Source organism: Crocodylus siamensis, chromosome 1 (genome assembly GCF_052110815.1).
Source record: "Crocodylus siamensis isolate JL-2025a chromosome 1, ASM5211081v1, whole genome shotgun sequence".
In the NCBI taxonomy this organism is placed as follows: domain Eukaryota; kingdom Metazoa; phylum Chordata; order Crocodylia; family Crocodylidae; genus Crocodylus; species Crocodylus siamensis.
The window spans coordinates 334,731,950-334,740,628 of NC_143395.1; the positions used below are offsets into that span (position 1 = coordinate 334,731,950).

Genomic DNA, 8,679 nt, shown 5'->3' on the forward strand with positions numbered 1-8,679 from the left:
AGCAGTGCTACGCTGGTTAGCACTAGAGATGAAAGGGACTTGGGGGTTATGATTGACCACAAGATGAAAATAAGCCTTCAATGTGATGCTGAAGCTAGTAAAGCAAGCAAAATGTTGGCTTGCATCCATAGATGCTTCTCAAGCAAATCCTGGGACATCATTCTCCTGTTGTACTCGGCCTTGATGAGGCTGCAGCTAGAGTACTGCATCCAGTTTTGGTCCCCACAATTCAGAAAGGATGTGCAGAAGCATGAGAGAGTGCAGAGGAGAGCCACATACATAATCAGAGGTCAGGAAAATAGATCTTGTGATGAGAGGCTGAGAGCCATGGGACTCTTCAGCCTAGAAAAGTGGAGGCTCAGGGATGATCTGGTAGCCACCTATAAGTTAATCAGGGATGCTCATCAGGATCTGGGGGAATGTCTGTTCACCAGAGGGCCCCAAGGAATGACAAAATAGAATGGTCACAAGCTCCACCACGACCTATTCAGGCTGGACATAAGGAGCAACTTTACTGTCTCAGCCCCCAAGGTTTGGAATAGACTGCCGCCGGAGGCAGTTCACCTTGAACGCCTTCAAGACACATTTGGATGCTTATCCTGCTAGGATCCAATGATCCCTGCTGACTTCCTGCCCATGGGACAGGGGTATGGACCCGATTATCTTCTGGGGCCCCTTCCAGCCTGAATTCTATGAAATCTATTTCTATGAAACATAAAGGGATCTAGTACATCTTCTGTGTGTCTGTTTCTACAGCTCTTGAAGACTATGGCTGAGTATAATGATACAACGAATTATGTATCCACCTAATAGTATTACGTAATCACCTAGACTGTATTCCCTTCAATTTGTTAATGACAATTTCATGAAAGAAAATTTCAAAAGCCAGTGTGCAGCAGAGTGCCAGAGGGGCCAGAAGGAGTCCTGGTTGGCTAGCTTGGGCTAGGCTTACGGGCAGGTGGTAACTGCAGTGAAGTGAGGGCGGCACCAGCTTTCCACGTGGCCTGGATAGCTCAGTTGGTAGAGCTTCAGACTTTTAATCTGAGGGTCCAGGATTCAAGTCTCTGTTCAGGCAGGAGTGGGGCCTTACCCTGGGCTCAGCCCTGGGGAGGTGTGAGAGTGGACAGGGCCAGTCCTGGGTGCTGCTTGTGTGGGAGGTGTCTGCCTGTGTCACACCATCCTTTTCCTCCTGGTTGGCCTCGGGGCATTGCTTGCACTGGGAGCAGCCCAGGGCTCCCTTTGGCCTCTCACCCATGGCAGCCAGGTGAGCAAAGGGCAGCAGGGGATCCTTCAATCCCCCTCATTGCATGCCCTGTGGGTGATCTGAAGTCAGGGAGTCTACAGGCAAGGGGGGCTGCCCTGCCCACCCCAAGCCTGGCCTCCCAGCGTGTTTCTTAGGGCTACGTGGACAGAGGTGGGGCCTGGGAGGCATCTGGCTCATTGTTCTAGAGGCATGATTCAGACTTTTAGTCTGAGGGTCTATTATTATAAGTTCCTGTTCAGGCAGCAGGCTTGTATCTGGTGCCAGTGTTGATCTGAGTGAGCCAGTGAAGAGTGTGTGAGGGTTGGGTCTGTTAAAATGGAGGCTTAAGTGTGGGTGGCTCACTTTTAGAAGTCTTAAGCCATTGTTTGTTGTTCGGGTGCTGTATCTGTTGCTTCCTGTCAGCACCGTGGATACTTCATTCATTGTGAAATGACATGAGGCAGGAATTCTACCCCATGCATTCCTTTGGGAACTTTGAGACACCATGTCAACCCCATTGAAGCCTACCGGGACTTCCTGGCACCAGGTCAACCCCATACACTTCTATTGGGATTTTGAGACACCAGGTCAACCCCATGCATTCCTATGGGGACATTGAGACACCATGTCTAACCCATACATTCCTATGGGGACTGCCAGGCTCCAGGGCAACCGCATACATTTCTATGTGGACACCACGTCTACCCTATTCAAGCCTATTGGGAATTTCAGACACTAGGTCAACACCATGCATTCCTATGGGGTCTTTCAGACACCATGTCTACTCCATTCAAACCTATAAGGACTTTTAGACATGATGTCTACCCCTGGCATTCCTATGGTGACTTGGCAGAGAACAGGTCTACCCCATTCATTGCTATAGGAACTCCCAGACACCAGGTCTACCCTGTTTTGAAGTTCAGGGGTGGCTTTTGGGACACCAGGTCAACCCCAACAATGCCTGTAGGAGGGAGAGGCAGGCGACTCGGAGGGGAGCTCCCTGTCTCAGAACCTCCCTGCCCACTGGCTCTCTGCATGGCTGAGTCACTCACCAGGTGCCAGGTCAACCCAAGCCCGGGGCAGAGGGAAGGGGAGAACAGCCAGACCTTCTGCTTGTGAGGGTCCTCTGCCCGTCTCCCCCCTCTCACTAGCCTCTGAGGGGATGCCCATTGCAGGCATGGTGGCACCTCCCCCTTCTCCTGGAGGTGGTAGTCAGGTGGGTTCTTTGTTCAGAGACAAAAGCTTGTGTCAAGGGGTGACTTTCAATAGATCACAGCAAGGTAGTTGCTCTGCTACATACTAAACCCTGACCCAGAATCAGGTTGTCTATGAATGATTTAGCACCAGGTTCTCCATGAACATGCGCTACACTGCAGGTGAGAGGCTGCTCCTTCTGATTGCTCTCCAGTCCTGCCACGAACAGCTCTCCACACTGGGGAGGCGGGGGTGGGGGGGCGGCTGGCTATCCAGGGCCAGCAGAGACTCCATGGTGCTGTGGTATCATTACATTTAGGTGGGTTTCTGACTTAGAGGCATTCAGTCATAATCCCACAGGTGGTAGCTTCACCCCATTGGCTCCTCAGCCAGGCACATACACCAAATGTCTGAACCTGTGGTTCCTCTCATACTGAGCAGGATTACTTTTGCAATAATACATCATCAGTAGGGTTAAAATAACATGATTCATGACCGTCTAAATCCCTATTAGTTCCCTATTAGTGGGTAAACAATCCAACGCTTGGTGCATTCTGCTTTACAATAATAGGAAGAGCCAACATCAAACGATCAAAAAGCGATATCACCGTGAATCTTTGGCTGTTACAAGCCAGCATCCTTATTGGATGCTTATCTTGCTGGGATCCTATGACCCCAGCTGACTTCCTGCCCTTTGGGCAGGGGGCTGGACTCGATGATCTCCCGAGGTCCCTTCCAGCCCTAATGTCTATGAAATCTATGAAATCCTTGTGGTAACTTTTCTAACACCTTTGGCTTAAAACCCAAAAAGTCAGAAGGATTGTGAGGTCCTGCTTTCATGGTTTGTATTCATACTGAAAATCAAGATCAAGCAAGCTTTTGCCCTTCTGCTCCATGGGAGGTTTCTTTCCTCCCTGAGCTCACCTTAGGACACCTGTGTTACAGTTTGACAGGTGCATTGCCCCAGTCAAACTCCCCACCTGATGCTGTCCCTGGGGCAGGTTGCACCCAGCACATGTCAGGTGCTTGGAAGCAGAAGTGGAAGCCCCTCATAGATTTTCCCCGCACTGCACCAGGTAAGTGAAAAAATGATAAGAGTAGTGGTATTTCACTGGCAGCCAGGGGCCTCCCACTTACTCTACACCTCTCATGTCTCTTCACAGTGCCAGACTAGAATCAAGCTCAACAGTGTCTTCTTTCCCCACTGATTGTGCTGAGCCCATTCCCTTGGCTGTGGTTTAGCTAGAAAGTAGGTAGGGACAGTGGGAATCTTGTTCATCCATTCATGTGCATGATTAATTAGATGATGAGGCATTTGGCTATTTACTGAACCCTGAAGAGTACCTCTTTTGGGTTATTTTGAGCTGTTCAGTTAAGTGTCTGAGGGTGCCCCATGCAACACAGATATGACTATAGCGACCACCAGAGGGTCCGGTGGTCTCGTGATGACTGACATGCACCAGCAATCTGTCATATGGGTGGCTGCCCTGATCAGAAGCATGGGAGGTAATCATGTTGAGACTGAACTATCAGAGAGAAATGCATCACAGAGGGGAGACAGTGAGATGGATCAGAAATGCAGGATAGCAGAACAAAGAGCAGACTTGGGTGGGTAAGAAGTTGGGATGCATTCTGCTGCCCAAAGGGAGCAGTAGGGTGCTTGACTGTATGTTAGGTGAGGCAGCACCACTCCAAGTCTGGGAGTAGCCAGACACTTTTAGCAAGTGTCTCTCTTCAGTCTGTTTTGTGCCAATCTCAGTGTGTCATGCCTTCTGACACAGTACACATGCCTCATGCCTTTTGGGAATGGGTAGTTACAGGCCCTAGTGGGCATGCATCAAGGATGTTGCACCCGACTGACTAACCATCAAGTTTGGCTTGCACAATCCCTCCCAGTTGCCCCGGGTGGTATCCAACACCCAGGCAAGTCTGGCCACCGAGTCCTACCTGGGGCTAAAGCACTTGGCCCTGTAGGTGACCGAGGTCCCACCAGCTTCAACTTCACTGGCCTCACAGGGATAGCTGAGCACAGAGGCTGAAGGCACTAGGCTGGACAAAGGAGCGGAGGCCACCACCAGAGATGTGGTGGGGTGTGTGACAATAGGTAGGCAGTGTGGTGAAATGCTGGGCTAGCGGCTCCGGCACCGCTTAGGGGAGCCGCGGGCTTTGCGGAGTTGTGCGAGCGCACGGCTTGTGGGGCGGGATTGAGGTAGCTCCTAGCCGCCCTCGAGGTTCGCCGAGTTGGCACAAGTAGATGACTTACAGTAAGTAGTTAGTGTCTCTTAATCTATAGGGTGTCTGTTGGTTCACGAGGTTCCAGAGCCAGCCCTTGCGTTCCAACAGTGGAACTAGTCCAAAGCTAGGTGCGGCTGCCGACTCCTTAAGTCCCAGAACTGGTCAATGGCTCATTGATATGGAATGTTAGTCATAAAAGTTATTACGGAGTAGATATAGAGTAAAATGAAAAGATTTATTCACTCACCTGGCCTCACCCTCTTACAAGTAAGAGGGGAGGCCGGTTGGAACGAAGTTGCAGTTAAATACAAGTATAGCGAGCATAGATATGCTGTCTAAGCTACGATGAGAGGCAGTCGAGAAGCGGAGTCTCCGATGTTTCTTCAGTTACAGTATGCCGGATACTAAAGGGGTCTGTTGGTTCACGGGGTTCCAGAGCCAGCAGCTGCCGACTCCGTAGTCCCAGAACTGGTCAACAGCTCATGAATGGGATATTCTATAGGGTGTCCGTTGGTTCACGAGGTTCCAGAGCCAGCCCTTGCGTTCCAACAGTGGAGCTAGTCCAAAGCTAGGTGCAGCTGCCGGCTCCTTAAGTCCCAGAACTGGTCAACGGCTCATGAATGGGAAATACAAAGCAATACTGTAACACAGTGAATCGTTGTCAGTTGTCGGATTTCTGAGGCCTTTGTTCTCGCTGGGATACGCCCAGGCGGGGAGGCTGAGAACCGGTCTGCGGGGTGATCAGGCCCACAGAGTTTTCCAGTTGTCGTCTCTGCTGCTTCCTGCTTTTTTGCCTCTTTTATAGATGTTTGTTGGACTGCCTCTATGACACTAACTATAGTATACAGATAGGATAATTTTCTTTTACATAATTATTGCTAGGCAGATTTTCTACATAAGTTTCATTTCTGTAGAAATGACACTTTTAGATAAGAAATGAAATTTACAGAAATGCGCATGTGTAGCTTAATGGTGCCTGGTCCCCTGGGCAGGGGCCAGGTCCTACCTGTGGCCGTGGCGCTTGGCCCTAGAGGTGACCGAGAACGCACCAACCTCGACATCACCGGCCGTTGGAAAGACAGCATAGGGGAGAGGGGGAAGCACAACTTGGAGGTGAAGCCAAAGGGACGAACAAGAACACATTTAAACACAACTGTTTTTGGTATTTTTGTTTTTGGGGTCCCCAGGGTGGGATTCAACTCCGAAAGGTTCACGCAACAGGCCTAGCTCAGGCTGGTGCTTCATCCAAAAGGGGTTCCTGTCTGTGCTTAGACGCAAAGAGTGTTCACCATATCCACGGATCCGAGCAGTGCTCGCCACGACAGGAGTCGTGCGACCCGCTCCTTTCTGGATCCTGAGAGTCCCAATTCAGACAGTACTTGCCAATTGTCGGCATGCCACTTTCCTCTGGCCCCCAGTGGGAAGCCAAAGTAGGTGACTTGCTCAGCCCCTGTGAGCTCCCGGATCTGCGCGGTCAGATCCAGGTATTTCGCAGCCTTTTCTGCGGCGGCGGCTGGGAGGGTCGCGGATCCCGTCTCGTACCGCACAGTGATATCCACAACCAGGGCGGTACCGTCTCGGACAAAAATGAGGTCAGGCTTACGCAGCTCCCCACTTGCGTTGCGTAGGTGCGGCTCATAGTACACGGTCCACTCACACTTTTTACCTTCCGCAGCCAGGATCTTACACAACTTATTGTGCCGGAGGATCCGTGCCTCCTGCACAGCAGGACATATGCCCAGAATATGCCCCAGTGTTTCACGAGGGTGTGTACAGAACCGGCAACCTACGTTGGTACCTGCCTGGCCTCTCCCGAGGAATTCCCTGGTGGGATACACATTGGACCGCAGTTTTAAGGCCACGATCCGGAGGCGCTCCGCCAGTCGCCCGCGACCGTTGATCCAGCCATTGCTGACCGGATCGTTGCGGAATAACTCCACCCCCTCTCCCTGACAGCGTAGCTGGGCCCATTTGGAGTGCTCCTCGGCCCTCCAATTGCAGGGCCGAGGGATCGCAGGCTTCCGGACTTCGCTCGGAATCTCCTGGGCAGCCTCGCAGGGGTCCTGAACCCCTGGAGACCTCGGGGTCTCAGGATCCTCGAACCTCGGTACACTGGAGACGTCCCCACCACTCGCCAACCAGAGCCGCTCCACTTCGTCACTTATCCCACACGCGTAGGATACCTTCCGTGTGACTTCATCAGATGAAGTGGCTACGCGAATCAGCCTCCTCACTTGCGCTGCCGGAATGGCTTTCGCCAGACGCGGCAACCCAAGACCCCCGTCGCGGTGACGGGAGTGGAGGAGGCCGTCCGAGGTACAGGCGGGTAAGTGGAACCACTCCTTCACCTTTCTCCGGTTCATAGAATCCAGAGCCTCCAAGGCCACCCGGCCAATGCCCGCGTAATCGGCCTGATAGTACAACCTGGGTATGGCGTACTGCACCAGCAAAGAGAGCTTCTGCATCGGTTTGAGCGGGGCAGTCCCTATCCTCTCGAGCCAGGAGCTTAGTTGCGTACCCAAATCTGGTTTGTCAATCCCAACCCAGGGACTGACATTCAAGCCCAGATATCGTGTCGACTCGCCTGGTCCGAGCATCGTGATCTCACGGCCGGCTATCTTCCAGGCTGCGCAGTTGTTTACTGTATAGGAGTCGCATGTCGGATTCAAGAAGAACCCCTGACATTTTTTGGGTTGCACTCGTAGGCCCGTGAGGTTGCAGAAGTCCTCGAGGATGCTGATGTTTTTCAGCATGCCCTCCCAGGAGTCGCTAAGCAGGACGAGATCATCCGCGAACGCCAGGGTGGTCAGGGAGGCACTCCCGACTTTTACTCCTTGTCCTGCCGTCTCGAGCTTCGCTATCAGGGGGTCCATCGCAATGTTGAACAAGAGGGGGGACATCGGGTCGCCTTGCTTGACCCCGGATTTGATGCTGATGGGAGGGGTGACGCCATTAAACACTTGTACTCTCGTGGTAACCTTCTGGTATGAATCTTCAATGAGATTCACGATGTGTTGGTCCACCCCTTTGGCCTTTAGGACCCAAGAAATGTGGTCGTGCGATACCGAATCGAACGCCCTCGCTAGATCCACGAATACCACCCCCAACGGCTGCCTGTCTCGCTTCCTCTTCCGCAAGAGAAGCTCAAGCACCTTCAGGTTTTCAGCGCACCCGGGCGCCGAGATGAAACCCCGCTGGCGGGGGTTGATGGGGCATGCTGCGGCGAGCCGTGCGGTTAGCACTCGTGAGAATAGCCGTAAAACGATGGACCCGATGGTAATGGGGCGCCAGCTTCCGAGCTGGCCAAGCTTTTCGCGGTCCACCGTTTTGGGTATCAACACAGACCGACACTCCTTGAGCCCGTCCGGGACCGTGCCGGTAATCAGCCACAGGCTGAATAGTTCGGCAAGAGCATCTCCCTCGGGGTCAGCGCGGCGCAGATCTCTCAGGGTGAGCTTATCCGGACCTGGAGCCGATTTCGAGGCCATTTCCATCATGTGCTTGACAACCTCCTCAGGGGTGATCAGGGCCTTGAATGCGAAGTTGTCCGCATCCCGGCGGACCCCGAACCGTCCGAGGCCCTCAAAAGATGACTCTACCTCCCACTTTCCTCGGTAGGCCTGAAAGACCTCCTCTAGCGGGAGGACGCACTGATCCCTGCCAGCGCCATCGAGGATGATGTCCGCCAGAAGCTTTCTCTTAGCCCCAAACAGATGCTGGAACCTAAGAAAAGTGCCCCGTTTGACGGCTCTCCTACTCATCCAGGATGTTGTAGGGCCATCCCTCTTGGGCCTCTTTTTGCTCGGGGCCCCCCGCGGTCCCGAAGGCGCCCCCAGGAATGAGGTCAGAACATCAAGGGAGACGGAGTCAACCTGAGCACTCGTCCCAGGCTGACCCTCCACCCATGCACCCAGGACTTCGCGAACCTTGTCCGACAGATCCTGCCCCTTCGTCAGCCACTTGCGTGCCCTCTGGGCCAGTATCTTCCTGATTTTCCCGGGTGGTTT

General features: G+C 52.9%; 1 non-coding gene and 1 pseudogene across 1 annotated transcript; one reads left to right on the forward strand and one right to left on the reverse strand.

The window, feature by feature from the left end:
* Window positions 1-1,002: 1,002 nt before the first annotated feature.
* TRNAK-UUU (transfer RNA lysine (anticodon UUU)) lies at window positions 1,003-1,075 on the forward strand. Its single transcript has one exon. It is a non-coding gene; the product is annotated as a tRNA-Lys (tRNA).
* Window positions 1,076-2,481: 1,406 nt separating this feature from the next.
* Window positions 2,482-3,650, reverse strand: LOC149874866 (28S ribosomal RNA; annotated as a pseudogene).
* Between the last annotated feature and the right edge of the window lie 5,029 nt (window positions 3,651-8,679).